The following is a 20,890-nucleotide window of genomic DNA, read 5'->3' as shown; positions in this document are numbered from 1 at the left end:
CGTTGTTGGAACGACCACTTTCGTTACATTTTACAACCTATTTCGGGGGACATGCAATTGCAGTCAAACATGACACTTGCAGTTGCATGCCTAGTCTCAGATATGCAACTGCCCCCTCTCCCGTCGCTAATCTAAAACAAATGTTAGTTGGAGTCATTTGAGTAGACATGCAATTGCACTCGAAGACGACACTTGCAGTTGCATGCCTAGTGCTAGACACGCAACTGCGTGTCTCTCTAGCCGTTCTCCGATAAAACAAAGTTAGTTGCAGTCGAGGGCGACACTTGTAGTTGCATGCCTAGTATCAGACAGACAACTTCACCATCGCTCACCGCCCACCACCGAAGAACACCAGGTGAACCTTCCACAGATTGTTGTCTGCAACAAAGCTTCTCCACCATCTTCCATGTGTTGCACTCTGTTGAAAACCCTCACTTTGCACTGTACGATCATGAACTGGCCTCAAAATGTGAGATTCTCTGATGTTACCGTTGTTGGAACGACCACTTTCGTTACATTTTACAACCTATTTTGGGGGACATGCAATTGCAGTCAAACGTGACACTTGCAGTTGCATGCCTAGTCTCAGATATGCAACTGCCCCCTCTCCCGTCGCTAATCTAAAACAAATGTTAGTTGCAGTCATTTGAGTACACATGCAATTGCACTCGAAGACGACACTTGCAGTTGCATGCCTAGTGTTAGACACGCAACTGCGTGTCTCTCTAGCCGTTCTCCGATAAAACAAAGTTAGTTGCAGTCGAGGGCGACACTTGTAGTTGCATGCCTAGTATCAGACAGACAACTTCACCATCTATCACCGCCCACCACCGAAGAACACCAGGTGAACCTTCCACAGATTGTTGTCTGCAACAAAGCTTCTCCACCATCTTCCATGTGTTGCACTTTGTTGAGGACCCTCACTTTGCACTGTACGATCATGAACTGGCCTCAAAATGTGAGATTCTCTGATGTTACCGTTGTTAGAACGACCACTTTCGCTACATTTTACAACCTATTTTGGGGGACATGCAATTGCAGTCAAACGTGACACTTGCAGTTGCATGCCTAGTCTCAGATATGCAACTGCCCCCTCTCCCGTCGCTAATCTAAAACAAATGTTAGTTGCAGTCATTTGAGTAGACATGCAATTGCACTCGAAGACGACACTTGCAGTTGCATGCCTAGTGTTAGACATGCAACTTCAAGTCTCTCTCGCCGTTCTCCGATAAAACAAAGTTAGTTGCAGTCGAGGGCGACACTTGTAGTTGCATGCCTAGTATCAGACAGACAACTTCACCATCGCTCACCGCCCACCACCGAAGAACACCAGGTGAACCTTCCACAGATTGTTGTCTGCAACAAAGCTTCTCCACCTTCTTCCATGTGTTGCACTCTGTTGAGGACCCTCACTTTGCACTGTACGATCATGAACTGGCCTCAAAATGTGAGATTCTCTGATGTTACCGTTGTTGGAACGACCACTTTCGCTAAATTTTACAACCTATTTTGGGGGACATGCAATTGCAGTCAAACGTGACACTTGCAGTTGCATGCCTAGTCTCAGATATGCAACTGCCCCCTCTCCCGTCGCTAATCTAAAACAAATGTTAGTTGCAGTCATTTGAGTAGACATGCAATTGCACTCGAAGACGACACTTGCAGTTGCATGCCTAGTGTTAGACATGCAACTGCGTGTCTCTCTCGCCGTTCTTCGATAAAACAAAGTTAGTTGCAGTCGAGGGCGACACTTGTAGTTGCATGCCTAGTATCAGACAGACAACTTCACCATCTCTCACCGCCCACCACCGAAGAACACCAGGTGAACCTTCCACAGATTGTTGTCTGCAACAAAGCTTCTCCACCAAATTCCATGTGTTGCACTTTGTTGAGGACCCTCACTTTGCACTGTACGATCATGAACTGGCCTCAAAATGTGAGATTCTCTGATGTTACCGTTGTTGGAACGACCACTTTCGCTACATTTTACAACCTATTTTGGGGGACATGCAATTGCAGTCAAACGTGACACTTGCAGTTGCATGCCTAGTCTCAGATATGCAACTGCCCCCTCTCCCGTCGCTAATCTAAAACAAATGTTAGTTGCAGTCATTTGAGTAGACATGCAATTGCACTCGAAGACGACACTTGCAGTTGCATGCCTAGTGTTAGACATGCAACTGCGTGTCTCTCTCGCCGTTCTCCGATAAAACAAAGTGAGTTGCAGTCGAGGGCGACACTTGTAGTTGCATGCCTAGTATCAGACAGACAACTTCACCATCTCTCACCGCCCACCACCGAAGAACACCAGGTGAACCTTCCACAGATTGTTGTCTGCAACAAAGCTTCTCCACCATCTTCCATGTGTTGCACTCTGTTGAGGACCCTCACTTTGTACTGTACGATCATGAACTGGCCTCAAAATGTGAGATTCTCTGATGTTACCGTTGTTGGAACGACCACTTTTGCTACATTTTACAACCTATTTTGGGGGACATGCAATTGCAGTCAAACGTGACACTTGCAGTTGCATGCCTAGTCTCAGATATGCAACTGCCCCCTCTCCCGTCGCTAATCTAAAACAAATGTTAGTTGCAGTCATTTGAGTAGACATGCAATTGCACTCGAAGACGACACTTGCAGTTGCATGCCTAGTGTTAGACATGCAACTGCGTGTCTCTCTCGCCGTTCTCCGATAAAACAAAGTTAGTTGCAGTCGAGGGCGACACTTGTAGTTGCATGCCTAGTATCAGACAGACAACTTCACCATCGCTCACCGCCCACCACCGAAGAACACCAGGTGAACCTTCCACAGATTGTTGTCTGCAACAAAGCTTCTCCACCATCTTCCATGTGTTGCACTCTGTTGAGGACCCTCACTTTGCACTGTACGATCATGAACTGGCCTCAAAATGTGAGATTCTCTGATGTTACCGTTGTTGGAACGACCACTTTCGTTACATTTTACAACCTATTTTGGGGGACATGAAATTGCAGTCAAACATGACACTTGCAGTTGCATGCCTAGTCTCAGATATGCAACTGCCCCCTCTCCCGTCGCTAATCTAAAACAAATGTTAGTTGCAGTCATTTGAGTAGACATGCAATTGCACTCGAAGACGACACTTGCAGTTGCATGCCTAGTGTTAGACACGCAACTGCGTGTCTCTCTAGCCGTTCTCCGATAAAACAAAGTTAGTTGCAGTCGAGGGCGACACTTGTAGTTGCATGCCTAGTATCAGACAGACAACTTCACCATCTATCACCGCCCACCACCGAAGAACACCAGGTGAACCTTCCACAGATTGTTGTCTGCAACAAAGCTTCTCCACCATCTTCCATGTGTTGCACTTTGTTGAGGACCCTCACTTTGCACTGTACGATCATGAACTGGCCTCAAAATGTGAGATTCTCTGATGTTACCGTTGTTGGAACGACCACTTTCGTTACATTTTACAACCTATTTTGGGGGACATGCAATTGCAGTCAAACGTGACACTTGCAGTTGCATGCCTAGTCTCAGATATGCAACTGCCCCCTCTCCCGTCGCTAATCTAAAACAAATGTTAGTTGCAGTCATTTGAGTAGACATGCAATTGCACTCGAAGACGACACTTGCAGTTGCATGCCTAGTGTTAGACATGCAACTGCGTGTCTCTCTAGCCGTTCTCCGATAAAACAAAGTTAGTTGCAGTCGAGGGCGACACTTGTAGTTGCATGCCTAGTATCAGACAGACAACTTCACCATCTATCACCGCCCACCACCGAAGAACACCAGGTGAACCTTCCACAGATTGTTGTCTGCAACAAAGCTTCTCCACCATCTTCCATGTGTTGCACTTTGTTGAGGACCCTCACTTTGCACTGTACGATCATGAACTGGCCTCAAAATGTGAGATTCTCTGATGTTACCGTTGTTGGAACGACCACTTTCGTTACATTTTACAACCTATTTTGGGGGACATGCAATTGCAGTCAAACGTGACACTTGCAGTTGCATGCCTAGTCTCAGATATGCAACTGCCCCCTCTCCCGTCGCTAATCTAAAACAAATGTTAGTTGCAGTCATTTGAGTAGACATGCAATTGCACTCGAAGACAACACTTGCAGTTGCATGCCTAGTGTTAGACATGCAACTGCGTGTCTCTCTAGCCGTTCTCCGATAAAACAAAGTTAGTTGCAGTCGAGGGCGACACTTGTAGTTGCATGCCTAGTATCAGACAGACAACTTCACCATCTATCACCGCCCACCACCGAAGAACACCAGGTGAACCTTCCACAGATTGTTGTCTGCAACAAAGCTTCTCCACCATCTTCCATGTGTTGCACTTTGTTGAGGACCCTCACTTTGCACTGTACGATCATGAACTGGCCTCAAAATGTGAGATTCTCTGATGTTACCGTTGTTGGAACGACCACTTTCGCTACATTTTACAACCTATTTTGGGGGACATGCAATTGCAGTCAAACGTGACACTTGCAGTTGCATGCCTAGTCTCAGATATGCAACTGCCCCCTCTCCCGTCGCTAATCTAAAACAAATGTTAGTTGCAGTCATTTGAGTAGACATGCAATTGCACTCGAAGACGACACTTGCAGTTGCATGCCTAGTGTTAGACATGCAACTGCGTGTCTCTCTCGCCGTTCTCCGATAAAACAAAGTTAGTTGCAGTCGAGGGCGACACTTGTAGTTGCATGCCTAGTATCAGACAGACAACTTCACCATCTCTCACCGCCCACCACCGAAGAACACCAGGTGAACCTTCCACAGATTGTTGTCTGCAACAAAGCTTCTCCACCATCTTCCATGTGTTGCACTCTGTTGAGGACCCTCACTTTGCACTGTACGATCATGAACTGGCCTCAAAATGTGAGATTCTCTGATGTTACCGTTGTTGGAACGACCACTTTCGCTACATTTTACAACCTATTTTGGGGGACATGCAATTGCAGTCAAACGTGACACTTGCAGTTGCATGCCTAGTCTCAGATATGCAACTGCCCCCTCTCCCGTCGCTAATCTAAAACAAATGTTAGTTGCAGTCATTTGAGTAGACATGCAATTGCACTCGAAGACGACACTTGCAGTTGCATGCCTAGTGTTAGACATGCAACTGCATGTCTCTCTCGCCGTTCTCCGATAAAACAAAGTTAGTTGCAGTCGAGGGCGACACTTGTAGTTGCATGCCTAGTATCAGACAGACAACTTCACCATCTATCACCGCCCACCACCGAAGAACACCAGGTGAACCTTCCACAGATTGTTGTCTGCAACAAAGCTTCTCCACCATCTTCCATGTGTTGCACTTTGTTGAGGACCCTCACTTTGCACTGTACGATCATGAACTGGCCTCAAAATGTGAGATTCTCTGATGTTACCGTTGTTGGAACGACCACTTTCGTTACATTTTACAACCTATTTTGGGGGACATGCAATTGCAGTCAAACGTGACACTTGCAGTTGCATGCCTAGTCTCAGATATGCAACTGCCCCCTCTCCCGTCGCTAATCTAAAACAAATGTTAGTTGCAGTCATTTGAGTAGACATGCAATTGCACTCGAAGACGACACTTGCAGTTGCATGCCTAGTGTTAGACATGCAACTGCGTGTCTCTCTAGCCGTTCTCCGATAAAACAAAGTTAGTTGCAGTCGAGGGCGACACTTGTAGTTGCATGCCTAGTATCAGACAGACAACTTCACCATCTATCACCGCCCACCACCGAAGAACACCAGGTGAACCTTCCACAGATTGTTGTCTGCAACAAAGCTTCTCCACCATCTTCCATGTGTTGCACTTTGTTGAGGACCCTCACTTTGCACTGTACGATCATGAACTGGCCTCAAAATGTGAGATTCTCTGATGTTACCGTTGTTGGAACGACCACTTTCGTTACATTTTACAACCTATTTTGGGGGACATGCAATTGCAGTCAAACGTGACACTTGCAGTTGCATGCCTAGTCTCAGATATGCAACTGCCCCCTCTCCCGTCGCTAATCTAAAACAAATGTTAGTTGCAGTCATTTGAGTAGACATGCAATTGCACTCGAAGACGACACTTGCAGTTGCATGCCTAGTGTTAGACATGCAACTGCGTGTCTCTCTAGCCGTTCTCCGATAAAACAAAGTTAGTTGCAGTCGAGGGCGACACTTGTAGTTGCATGCCTAGTATCAGACAGACAACTTCACCATCTATCACCGCCCACCACCGAAGAACACCAGGTGAACCTTCCACAGATTGTTGTCTGCAACAAAGCTTCTCCACCATCTTCCATGTGTTGCACTTTGTTGAGGACCCTCACTTTGCACTGTACGATCATGAACTGGCCTCAAAATGTGAGATTCTCTGATGTTACCGTTGTTGGAACGACCACTTTCGCTACATTTTACAACCTATTTTGGGGGACATGCAATTGCAGTCAAACGTGACACTTGCAGTTGCATGCCTAGTCTCAGATATGCAACTGCCCCCTCTCCCGTCGCTAATCTAAAACAAATGTTAGTTGCAGTCATTTGAGTAGACATGCAATTGCACTCGAAGACGACACTTGCAGTTGCATGCCTAGTGTTAGACATGCAACTGCGTGTCTCTCTCGCCGTTCTCCGATAAAACAAAGTTAGTTGCAGTCGAGGGCGACACTTGTAGTTGCATGCCTAGTATCAGACAGACAACTTCACCATCTCTCACCGCCCACCACCGAAGAACACCAGGTGAACCTTCCACAGATTGTTGTCTGCAACAAAGCTTCTCCACCATCTTCCATGTGTTGCACTCTGTTGAGGACCCTCACTTTGCACTGTACGATCATGAACTGGCCTCAAAATGTGAGATTCTCTGATGTTACCGTTGTTGGAACGACCACTTTCGCTACATTTTACAACCTATTTTGGGGGACATGCAATTGCAGTCAAACGTGACACTTGCAGTTGCATGCCTAGTCTCAGATATGCAACTGCCCCCTCTCCCGTCGCTAATCTAAAACAAATGTTAGTTGCAGTCATTTGAGTAGACATGCAATTGCACTCGAAGACGACACTTGCAGTTGCATGCCTAGTGTTAGACATGCAACTGCATGTCTCTCTCGCCGTTCTCCGATAAAACAAAGTTAGTTGCAGTCGAGGGCGACACTTGTAGTTGCATGCCTAGTATCAGACAGACAACTTCACCATCGCTCACCGCCCACCACCGAAGAACACCAGGTGAACCTTCCACAGATTGTTGTCTGCAACAAAGCTTCTCCACCATCTTCCATGTGTTGCACTCTGTTGAGGACCCTCACTTTGCACTGTACGATCATGAACTGGCCTCAAAATGTGAGATTCTCTGATGTTACCGTTGTTGGAACGACCACTTTCGTTACATTTTGCAACCTATTTTGGGGGACATGAAATTGCAGTCAAACATGACACTTGCAGTTGCATGCCTAGTCTCAGATATGCAACTGCCCCCTCTCCCGTCGCTAATCTAAAACAAATGTTAGTTGCAGTCATTTGAGTAGACATGCAATTGCACTCGAAGACGACACTTGCAGTTGCATGCCTAGTGTTAGACACGCAACTGCGTGTCTCTCTAGCCGTTCTCCGATAAAACAAAGTGAGTTGCAGTCGAGGGCGACACTTGTAGTTGCATGCCTAGTATCAGACAGACAACTTCACCATCTATCACCGCCCACCACCGAAGAACACCAGGTGAACCTTCCACAGATTGTTGTCTGCAACAAAGCTTCTCCACCATCTTCCATGTGTTGCACTTTGTTGAGGACCCTCACTTTGCACTGTACGATCATGAACTGGCCTCAAAATGTGAGATTCTCTGATGTTACCGTTGTTGGAACGACCACTTTCGTTACATTTTACAACCTATTTTGGGGGACATGCAATTGCAGTCAAACGTGACACTTGCAGTTGCATGCCTAGTCTCAGATATGCAACTGCCCCCTCTCCCGTCGCTAATCTAAAACAAATGTTAGTTGCAGTCATTTGAGTAGACATGCAATTGCACTCGAAGACGACACTTGCAGTTGCATGCCTAGTGTTAGACATGCAACTGCGTGTCTCTATCGCCGTTCTCCGATAAAACAAAGTTAGTTGCAGTCGAGGGCGACACTTGTAGTTGCATGCCAAGTATCAGACAGACAACTTCACCATCTCTCACCGCCCACCACCGAAGAACACCAGGTGAACCTTCCACAGATTGTTGTCTGCAACAAAGCTTCTCCACCATCTTCCATGTGTTGCACTTTGTTGAGGACCCTCACTTTGCACTGTACGATCATGAACTGGCCTCAAAATGTGAGATTCTCTGATGTTACCGTTGTTGGAACGACCACTTTCGTTACATTTTACAACCTATTTTGGGGGACATGCAATTGCAGTCAAACGTGACACTTGCAGTTGCATGCCTAGTCTCAGATATGCAACTGCCCCCTCTCCCGTCGCTAATCTAAAACAAATGTTAGTTGCAGTCATTTGAGTAGACATGCAATTGCACTCGAAGACGACACTTGCAGTTGCATGCCTAGTGTTAGACACGCAACTGCGTGTCTCTCTAGCCGTTCTCCGATAAAACAAAGTTAGTTGCAGTCGAGGGCGACACTTGTAGTTGCATGCCTAGTATTAGACAGACAACTTCACCATCTATCACCGCCCACCACCGAAGAACACCAGGTGAACCTTCCACAGATTGTTGTCTGCAACAAAGCTTCTCCACCATCTTCCATGTGTTGCACTTTGTTGAGGACCCTCACTTTGCACTGTACGATCATGAACTGGCCTCAAAATGTGAGATTCTCTGATGTTACCGTTGTTAGAACGACCACTTTCGCTACATTTTACAACCTATTTTGGGGGACATGCAATTGCAGTCAAACGTGACACTTGCAGTTGCATGCCTAGTCTCAGATATGCAACTGCCCCCTCTCCCGTCGCTAATCTAAAACAAATGTTAGTTGCAGTCATTTGAGTAGACATGCAATTGCACTCGAAGACGACACTTGCAGTTGCATGCCTAGTGTTAGACATGCAACTGCGTGTCTCTATCGCCGTTCTCCGATAAAACAAAGTTAGTTGCAGTCGAGGGCGACACTTGTAGTTGCATGCCAAGTATCAGACAGACAACTTCACCATCTATCACCGCCCACCACCGAAGAACACCAGGTGAACCTTCCACAGATTGTTGTCTGCAACAAAGCTTCTCCACCATCTTCCATGTGTTGCACTTTGTTGAGGACCCTCACTTTGCACTGTACGATCATGAACTGGCCTCAAAATGTGAGATTCTCTGATGTTACCGTTGTTGGAACGACCACTTTCGCTACATTTTACAACCTATTTTGGGGGACATGCAATTGCAGTCAAACGTGACACTTGCAGTTGCATGCCTAGTCTCAGATATGCAACTGCCCCCTCTCCCGTCGCTAATCTAAAACAAATGTTAGTTGCAGTCATTTGAGTAGACATGCAATTGCACTCGAAGACGACACTTGCAGTTGCATGCCTAGTGTTAGACATGCAACTGCATGTCTCTCTCGCCGTTCTCCGATAAAACAAAGTTAGTTGCAGTCGAGGGCGACACTTGTAGTTGCATGCCTAGTATCAGACAGACAACTTCACCATCTATCACCGCCCACCACCGAAGAACACCAGGTGAACCTTCCACAGATTGTTGTCTGCAACAAAGCTTCTCCACCATCTTCCATGTGTTGCACTTTGTTGAGGACCCTCACTTTGCACTGTACGATCATGAACTGGCCTCAAAATGTGAGATTCTCTGATGTTACCGTTGTTGGAACGACCACTTTCGCTAGATTTTACAACCTATTTTGGGGGACATGCAATTGCAGTCAAACGTGACACTTGCAGTTGCATGCCTAGTCTCAGATATGCAACTGCCCCCTCTCCCGTCGCTAATCTAAAACAAATGTTAGTTGCAGTCATTTGAGTAGACATGCAATTGCACTCGAAGACGACACTTGCAGTTGCATGCCTAGTGTTAGACATGCAACTGCATGTCTCTCTCGCCGTTCTCCGATAAAACAAAGTTAGTTGCAGTCGAGGGCGACACTTGTAGTTGCATGCCTAGTATCAGACAGACAACTTCACCATCTATCACCGCCCACCACCGAAGAACACCAGGTGAACCTTCCACAGATTGTTGTCTGCAACAAAGCTTCTCCACCATCTTCCATGTGTTGCACTTTGTTGAGGACCCTCACTTTGCACTGTACGATCATGAACTGGCCTCAAAATGTGAGATTCTCTGATGTTACCGTTGTTGGAACGACCACTTTCGTTACATTTTACAACCTATTTTGGGGGACATGCAATTGCAGTCAAACGTGACACTTGCAGTTGCATGCCTAGTCTCAGATATGCAACTGCCCCCTCTCCCGTCGCTAATCTAAAACAAATGTTAGTTGCAGTCATTTGAGTAGACATGCAATTGCACTCGAAGACGACACTTGCAGTTGCATGCCTAGTGTTAGACATGCAACTGCGTGTCTCTCTAGCCGTTCTCCGATAAAACAAAGTTAGTTGCAGTCGAGGGCGACACTTGTAGTTGCATGCCTAGTATCAGACAGACAACTTCACCATCTATCACCGCCCACCACCGAAGAACACCAGGTGAACCTTCCACAGATTGTTGTCTGCAACAAAGCTTCTCCACCATCTTCCATGTGTTGCACTTTGTTGAGGACCCTCACTTTGCACTGTACGATCATGAACTGGCCTCAAAATGTGAGATTCTCTGATGTTACCGTTGTTGGAACGACCACTTTCGTTACATTTTACAACCTATTTTGGGGGACATGCAATTGCAGTCAAACATGACACTTGCAGTTGCATGCCTAGTCTCAGATATGCAACTGCCCCCTCTCCCGTCGCTAATCTAAAACAAATGTTAGTTGCAGTCATTTGAGTAGACATGCAATTGCACTCGAAGACGACACTTGCAGTTGCATGCCTAGTGTTAGACATGCAACTGCGTGTCTCTCTAGCCGTTCTCCGATAAAACAAAGTTAGTTGCAGTCGAGGGCGACACTTGTAGTTGCATGCCTAGTATCAGACAGACAACTTCACCATCTATCACCGCCCACCACCGAAGAACACCAGGTGAACCTTCCACAGATTGTTGTCTGCAACAAAGCTTCTCCACCATCTTCCATGTGTTGCACTTTGTTGAGGACCCTCACTTTGCACTGTACGATCATGAACTGGCCTCAAAATGTGAGATTCTCTGATGTTACCGTTGTTGGAACGACCACTTTCGCTACATTTTACAACCTATTTTGGGGGACATGCAATTGCAGTCAAACGTGACACTTGCAGTTGCATGCCTAGTCTCAGATATGCAACTGCCCCCTCTCCCGTCGCTAATCTAAAACAAATGTTAGTTGCAGTCATTTGAGTAGACATGCAATTGCACTCGAAGACGACACTTGCAGTTGCATGCCTAGTGTTAGACATGCAACTGCGTGTCTCTCTCGCCGTTCTCCGATAAAACAAAGTTAGTTGCAGTCGAGGGCGACACTTGTAGTTGCATGCCTAGTATCAGACAGACAACTTCACCATCTCTCACCGCCCACCACCGAAGAACACCAGGTGAACCTTCCACAGATTGTTGTCTGCAACAAAGCTTCTCCACCATCTTCCATGTGTTGCACTCTGTTGAGGACCCTCACTTTGCACTGTACGATCATGAACTGGCCTCAAAATGTGAGATTCTCTGATGTTACCGTTGTTGGAACGACCACTTTCGCTACATTTTACAACCTATTTTGGGGGACATGCAATTGCAGTCAAACGTGACACTTGCAGTTGCATGCCTAGTCTCAGATATGCAACTGCCCCCTCTCCCGTCGCTAATCTAAAACAAATGTTAGTTGCAGTCATTTGAGTAGACATGCAATTGCACTCGAAGACGACACTTGCAGTTGCATGCCTAGTGTTAGACATGCAACTGCATGTCTCTCTCGCCGTTCTCCGATAAAACAAAGTTAGTTGCAGTCGAGGGCGACACTTGTAGTTGCATGCCTAGTATCAGACAGACAACTTCACCATCGCTCACCGCCCACCACCGAAGAACACCAGGTGAACCTTCCACAGATTGTTGTCTGCAACAAAGCTTCTCCACCATCTTCCATGTGTTGCACTCTGTTGAGGACCCTCACTTTGCACTGTACGATCATGAACTGGCCTCAAAATGTGAGATTCTCTGATGTTACCGTTGTTGGAACGACCACTTTCGTTACATTTTACAACCTATTTTGGGGGACATGAAATTGCAGTCAAACATGACACTTGCAGTTGCATGCCTAGTCTCAGATATGCAACTGCCCCCTCTCCCGTCGCTAATCTAAAACAAATGTTAGTTGCAGTCATTTGAGTAGACATGCAATTGCACTCGAAGACGACACTTGCAGTTGCATGCCTAGTGTTAGACACGCAACTGCGTGTCTCTCTAGCCGTTCTCCGATAAAACAAAGTGAGTTGCAGTCGAGGGCGACACTTGTAGTTGCATGCCTAGTATCAGACAGACAACTTCACCATCTATCACCGCCCACCACCGAAGAACACCAGGTGAACCTTCCACAGATTGTTGTCTGCAACAAAGCTTCTCCACCATCTTCCATGTGTTGCACTTTGTTGAGGACCCTCACTTTGCACTGTACGATCATGAACTGGCCTCAAAATGTGAGATTCTCTGATGTTACCGTTGTTGGAACGACCACTTTCGTTACATTTTACAACCTATTTTGGGGGACATGCAATTGCAGTCAAACGTGACACTTGCAGTTGCATGCCTAGTCTCAGATATGCAACTGCCCCCTCTCCCGTCGCTAATCTAAAACAAATGTTAGTTGCAGTCATTTGAGTAGACATGCAATTGCACTCGAAGACGACACTTGCAGTTGCATGCCTAGTGTTAGACATGCAACTGCGTGTCTCTATCGCCGTTCTCCGATAAAACAAAGTTAGTTGCAGTCGAGGGCGACACTTGTAGTTGCATGCCAAGTATCAGACAGACAACTTCACCATCTCTCACCGCCCACCACCGAAGAACACCAGGTGAACCTTCCACAGATTGTTGTCTGCAACAAAGCTTCTCCACCATCTTCCATGTGTTGCACTTTGTTGAGGACCCTCACTTTGCACTGTACGATCATGAACTGGCCTCAAAATGTGAGATTCTCTGATGTTACCGTTGTTGGAACGACCACTTTCGTTACATTTTACAACCTATTTTGGGGGACATGCAATTGCAGTCAAACGTGACACTTGCAGTTGCATGCCTAGTCTCAGATATGCAACTGCCCCCTCTCCCGTCGCTAATCTAAAACAAATGTTAGTTGCAGTCATTTGAGTAGACATGCAATTGCACTCGAAGACGACACTTGCAGTTGCATGCCTAGTGTTAGACACGCAACTGCGTGTCTCTCTAGCCGTTCTCCGATAAAACAAAGTTAGTTGCAGTCGAGGGCGACACTTGTAGTTGCATGCCTAGTATTAGACAGACAACTTCACCATCTATCACCGCCCACCACCGAAGAACACCAGGTGAACCTTCCACAGATTGTTGTCTGCAACAAAGCTTCTCCACCATCTTCCATGTGTTGCACTTTGTTGAGGACCCTCACTTTGCACTGTACGATCATGAACTGGCCTCAAAATGTGAGATTCTCTGATGTTACCGTTGTTAGAACGACCACTTTCGCTACATTTTACAACCTATTTTGGGGGACATGCAATTGCAGTCAAACGTGACACTTGCAGTTGCATGCCTAGTCTCAGATATGCAACTGCCCCCTCTCCCGTCGCTAATCTAAAACAAATGTTAGTTGCAGTCATTTGAGTAGACATGCAATTGCACTCGAAGACGACACTTGCAGTTGCATGCCTAGTGTTAGACATGCAACTGCATGTCTCTCTCGCCGTTCTCCGATAAAACAAAGTTAGTTGCAGTCGAGGGCGACACTTGTAGTTGCATGCCTAGTATCAGACAGACAACTTCACCATCGCTCACCGCCCACCACCGAAGAACACCAGGTGAACCTTCCACAGATTGTTGTCTGCAACAAAGCTTCTCCACCATCTTCCATGTGTTGCACTCTGTTGAGGACCCTCACTTTGCACTGTACGATCATGAACTGGCCTCAAAATGTGAGATTCTCTGATGTTACCGTTGTTGGAACGACCACTTTCGTTACATTTTACAACCTATTTTGGGGGACATGAAATTGCAGTCAAACATGACACTTGCAGTTGCATGCCTAGTCTCAGATATGCAACTGCCCCCTCTCCCGTCGCTAATCTAAAACAAATGTTAGTTGCAGTCATTTGAGTAGACATGCAATTGCACTCGAAGACGACACTTGCAGTTGCATGCCTAGTGTTAGACACGCAACTGCGTGTCTCTCTAGCCGTTCTCCGATAAAACAAAGTGAGTTGCAGTCGAGGGCGACACTTGTAGTTGCATGCCTAGTATCAGACAGACAACTTCACCATCTATCACCGCCCACCACCGAAGAACACCAGGTGAACCTTCCACAGATTGTTGTCTGCAACAAAGCTTCTCCACCATCTTCCATGTGTTGCACTTTGTTGAGGACCCTCACTTTGCACTGTACGATCATGAACTGGCCTCAAAATGTGAGATTCTCTGATGTTACCGTTGTTGGAACGACCACTTTCGTTACATTTTACAACCTATTTTGGGGGACATGCAATTGCAGTCAAACGTGACACTTGCAGTTGCATGCCTAGTCTCAGATATGCAACTGCCCCCTCTCCCGTCGCTAATCTAAAACAAATGTTAGTTGCAGTCATTTGAGTAGACATGCAATTGCACTCGAAGACGACACTTGCAGTTGCATGCCTAGTGTTAGACATGCAACTGCGTGTCTCTCTCGCCGTTCTCCGATAAAACAAAGTTAGTTGCAGTCGAGGGCGACACTTGTAGTTGCATGCCAAGTATCAGACAGACAACTTCACCATCTCTCACCGCCCACCACCGAAGAACACCAGGTGAACCTTCCACAGATTGTTGTCTGCAACAAAGCTTCTCCACCATCTTCCATGTGTTGCACTTTGTTGAGGACCCTCACTTTGCACTGTACGATCATGAACTGGCCTCAAAATGTGAGATTCTCTGATGTTACCGTTGTTGGAACGACCACTTTCGTTACATTTTACAACCTATTTTGGGGGACATGCAATTGCAGTCAAACGTGACACTTGCAGTTGCATGCCTAGTCTCAGATATGCAACTGCCCCCTCTCCCGTCGCTAATCTAAAACAAATGTTAGTTGCAGTCATTTGAGTAGACATGCAATTGCACTCGAAGACGACACTTGCAGTTGCATGCCTAGTGTTAGACACGCAACTGCGTGTCTCTCTAGCCGTTCTCCGATAAAACAAAGTTAGTTGCAGTCGAGGGCGACACTTGTAGTTGCATGCCTAGTATTAGACAGACAACTTCACCATCTATCACCGCCCACCACCGAAGAACACCAGGTGAACCTTCCACAGATTGTTGTCTGCAACAAAGCTTCTCCACCATCTTCCATGTGTTGCACTTTGTTGAGGACCCTCACTTTGCACTGTACGATCATGAACTGGCCTCAAAATGTGAGATTCTCTGATGTTACCGTTGTTAGAACGACCACTTTCGCTACATTTTACAACCTATTTTGGGGGACATGCAATTGCAGTCAAACGTGACACTTGCAGTTGCATGCCTAGTCTCAGATATGCAACTGCCCCCTCTCCCGTCGCTAATCTAAAACAAATGTTAGTTGCAGTCATTTGAGTAGACATGCAATTGCACTCGAAGACGACACTTGCAGTTGCATGCCTAGTGTTAGACATGCAACTGCATGTCTCTCTCGCCGTTCTCCGATAAAACAAAGTTAGTTGCAGTCGAGGGCGACACTTGTAGTTGCATGCCTAGTATCAGACAGACAACTTCACCATCGCTCACCGCCCACCACCGAAGAACACCAGGTGAACCTTCCACAGATTGTTGTCTGCAACAAAGCTTCTCCACCATCTTCCATGTGTTGCACTCTGTTGAGGACCCTCACTTTGCACTGTACGATCATGAACTGGCCTCAAAATGTGAGATTCTCTGATGTTACCGTTGTTGGAACGACCACTTTCGCTAAATTTTACAACCTATTTTGGGGGACATGCAATTGCAGTCAAACGTGACACTTGCAGTTGCATGCCTAGTCTCAGATATGCAACTGCCCCCTCTCCCGTCGCTAATCTAAAACAAATGTTAGTTGCAGTCATTTGAGTAGACATGCAATTGCACTCGAAGACGACACTTGCAGTTGCATGCCTAGTGTTAGACATGCAACTGCGTGTCTCTCTCGCCGTTCTTCGATAAAACAAAGTTAGTTGCAGTCGAGGGCGACACTTGTAGTTGCATGCCTAGTATCAGACAGACAACTTCACCATCTATCACCGCCCACCACCGAAGAACACCAGGTGAACCTTCCACAGATTGTTGTCTGCAACAAAGCTTCTCCACCATCTTCCATGTGTTGCACTCTGTTGAAAACCCTCACTTTGCACTGTACGATCATGAACTGGCCTCAAAATGTGAGATTCTCTGATGTTACCGTTGTTGGAACGACCACTTTCGTTACATTTTACAACCTATTTTGGGGGACATGCAATTGCAGTCAAACGTGACACTTGCAGTTGCATGCCTAGTCTCAGATATGCAACTGCCCCCTCTCCCGTCGCTAATCTAAAACAAATGTTAGTTGCAGTCATTTGAGTAGACATGCAATTGCACTCGAAGACGACACTTGCAGTTGCATGCCTAGTGTTAGACATGCAACTGCGTGTCTCTCTCGCCGTTCTCCGATAAAACAAAGTTAGTTGCAGTCGAGGGCGACACTTGTAGTTGCATGCCTAGTATCAGACAGACAACTTCACCATCTCTCACCGCCCACCACCGAAGAACACCAGGTGAACCTTCCACAGATTGTTGTCTGCAACAAAGCTTCTCCACCATCTTCCATGTGTTGCACTTTGTTGAGGACCCTCACTTTGCACTGTACGATCATGAACTGGCCTCAAAATGTGAGATTCTCTGATGTTACCGTTGTTGGAACGACCACTTTCGCTACATTTTACAACCTATTTTGGGGGACATGCAATTGCAGTCAAACGTGACACTTGCAGTTGCATGCCTAGTCTCAGATATGCAACTGCCCCCTCTCCCGTCGCTAATCTAAAACAAATGTTAGTTGCAGTCATTTGAGTAGACATGCAATTGCACTCGAAGACGACACTTGCAGTTGCATGCCTAGTGTTAGACATGCAACTGCGTGTCTCTCTCGCCGTTCTCCGATAAAACAAAGTTAGTTGCAGTCGAGGGCGACACTTGTAGTTGCATGCCTAGTATCAGACAGACAACTTCACCATCGCTCACCGCCCACCACCGAAGAACACCAGGTGAACCTTCCACAGATTGTTGTCTGCAACAAAGCTTCTCCACCATCTTCCATGTGTTGCACTCTGTTGAGGACCCTCACTTTGCACTGTACGATCATGAACTGGCCTCAAAATGTGAGATTCTCTGATGTTACCGTTGTTGGAACGACCACTTTCGTTACATTTTACAACCTATTTTGGGGGACATGCAATTGCAGTCAAACATGACACTTGCAGTTGCATGCCTAGTCTCAGATATGCAACTGCCCCCTCTCCCGTCGCTAATCTAAAACAAATGTTAGTTGGAGTCATTTGAGTAGACATGCAATTGCACTCGAAGACGACACTTGCAGTTGCATGCCTAGTGTTAGACACGCAACTGCGTGTCTCTCTAGCCGTTCTCCGATAAAACAAAGTTAGTTGCAGTCGAGGGCGACACTTGTAGTTGCATGCCTAGTATCAGACAGACAACTTCACCATCGCTCACCGCCCACCACCGAAGAACACCAGGTGAACCTTCCACAGATTGTTGTCTGCAACAAAGCTTCTCCACCATCTTCCATGTGTTGCACTCTGTTGAAAACCCTCACTTTGCACTGTACGATCATGAACTGGCCTCAAAATGTGAGATTCTCTGATGTTACCGTTGTTGGAACGACCACTTTCGTTACATTTTACAACCTATTTTGGGGGACATGCAATTGCAGTCAAACGTGACACTTGCAGTTGCATGCCTAGTCTCAGATATGCAACAGCCCCCTCTCCCGTCGCTAATCTAAAACAAATGTTAGTTGCAGTCATTTGAGTACACATGCAATTGCACTCGAAGACGACACTTGCAGTTGCATGCCTAGTGTTAGACACGCAACTGCGTGTCTCTCTAGCCGTTCTCCGATAAAACAAAGTTAGTTGCAGTCGAGGGCGACACTTGTAGTTGCATGCCTAGTATCAGACAGACAACTTCACCATCTATCACCGCCCACCACCGAAGAACACCAGGTGAACCTTCCACAGATTGTTGTCTGCAACAAAGCTTCTCCACCATCTTCCATGTGTTGCACTTTGTTGAGGACCCTCACTTTGCACTGTACGATCATGAACTGGCCTCAAAATGTGAGATTCTCTGATGTTACCGTTGTTAGAACGACCACTTTCGCTACATTTTACAACCTATTTTGGGGGACATGCAATTGCAGTCAAACGTGACACTTGCAGTTGCATGCCTAGTCTCAGATATGCAACTGCCCGCTCTCCCGTCGCTAATCTAAAACAAATGTTAGTTGCAGTCATTTGAGTAGACATGCAATTGCACTCGAAGACGACACTTGCAGTTGCATGCCTAGTGTTAGACATGCAACTGCATGTCTCTCTCGCCGTTCTCCGATAAAACAAAGTTAGTTGCAGTCGAGGGCGACACTTGTAGTTGCATGCCTAGTATCAGACAGACAACTTCACCATCGCTCACCGCCCACCACCGAAGAACACCAGGTGAACCTTCCACAGATTGTTGTCTGCAACAAAGCTTCTCCACCATCTTCCATGTGTTGCACTCTGTTGAGGACCCTCACTTTGCACTGTACGATCATGAACTGGCCTCAAAATGTGAGATTCTCTGATGTTACCGTTGTTGGAACGACCACTTTCGCTAAATTTTACAACCTATTTTGGGGGACATGCAATTGCAGTCAAACGTGACACTTGCAGTTGCATGCCTAGTCTCAGATATACAACTGCCCCCTCTCCCGTCGCTAATCTAAAACAAATGTTAGTTGCAGTCATTTGAGTAGACATGCAATTGCACTCGAAGACGACACTTGCAGTTGCATGCCTAGTGTTAGACATGCAACTGCGTGTCTCTCTCGCCGTTCTTCGATAAAACAAAGTTAGTTGCAGTCGAGGGCGACACTTGTAGTTGCATGCCTAGTATCAGACAGACAACTTCACCATCTCTCACCGCCCACCACCGAAGAACACCAGGTGAACCTTCCACAGATTGTTGTCTGCAACAAAGCTTCTCCACCAAATTCCATGTGTTGCACTTTGTTGAGGACCCTCACTTTGCACTGTACGATCATGAACTGGCCTCAAAATGTGAGATTCTCTGATGTTACCGTTGTTGGAACGACCACTTTCGCTACATTTTACAACCTATTTTGGGGGACATGCAATTGCAGTCAAACGTGACACTTGCAGTTGCATGCCTAGTCTCAGATATGCAACTGCCCCCTCTCCCGTCGCTAATCTAAAACAAATGTTAGTTGCAGTCATTTGAGTAGACATGCAATTGCACTCGAAGACGACACTTGCAGTTGCATGCCTAGTGTTAGACATGCAACTGCGTGTCTCTCTCGCCGTTCTCCGATAAAACAAAGTTAGTTGCAGTCGAGGGCGACACTTGTAGTTGCATGCCTAGTATCAGACAGACAACTTCACCATCTCTCACCGCCCACCACCGAAGAACACCAGGTGAACCTTCCACAGATTGTTGTCTGCAACAAAGCTTCTCCACCATCTTCCATGTGTTGCACTTTGTTGAGGACCCTCACTTTGCACTGTACGATCATGAACTGGCCTCAAAATGTGAGATTCTCTGATGTTACCGTTGTTGGAACGACCACTTTCGCTACATTTTACAACCTATTTTGGGGGACATGCAATTGCAGTCAAACGTGACACTTGCAGTTGCATGCCTAGTCTCAGATATGCAACTGCCCCCTCTCCCGTCGCTAATCTAAAACAAATGTTAGTTGCAGTCATTTGAGTAGACATGCAATTGCACTCGAAGACGACACTTGCAGTTGCATGCCTAGTGTTAGACATGCAACTGCGTGTCTCTCTCGCCGTTCTCCGATAAAACAAAGTTAGTTGCAGTCGAGGGCGACACTTGTAGTTGCATGCCTAGTATCAGACAGACAACTTCACCATCGCTCACCGCCCACCACCGAAGAACACCAGGTGAACCTTCCACAGATTGTTGTCTGCAACAAAGCTTCTCCACCATCTTCCATGTGTTGCACTCTGTTGAGGACCCTCACTTTGCACTGTACGATCATGAACTGGCCTCAAAATGTGAGATTCTCTGATGTTACCGTTGTTGGAACGACCACTTTCGTTACATTTTACAACCTATTTTGGGGGACATGCAATTGCAGTCAAACATGACACTTGCAGTTGCATGCCTAGTCTCAGATATGCAACTGCCCCCTCTCCCGTCGCTAATCTAAAACAAATGTTAGTTGGAGTCATTTGAGTAGACATGCAATTGCACTCGAAGACGACACTTGCAGTTGCATGCCTAGTGTTAGACACGCAACTGCGTGTCTCTCTAGCCGTTCTCCGATAAAACAAAGTTAGTTGCAGTCGAGGGCGACACTTGTAGTTGCATGCCTAGTATCAGACAGACAACTTCACCATCGCTCACCGCCCACCACCGAAGAACAC

This window comes from Aegilops tauschii, chromosome 4 (assembly GCF_002575655.3).
Source record: "Aegilops tauschii subsp. strangulata cultivar AL8/78 chromosome 4, Aet v6.0, whole genome shotgun sequence".
NCBI lineage: Eukaryota > Viridiplantae > Streptophyta > Magnoliopsida > Poales > Poaceae > Aegilops > Aegilops tauschii.
This window is presented reverse-complemented; position numbering follows the sequence as displayed.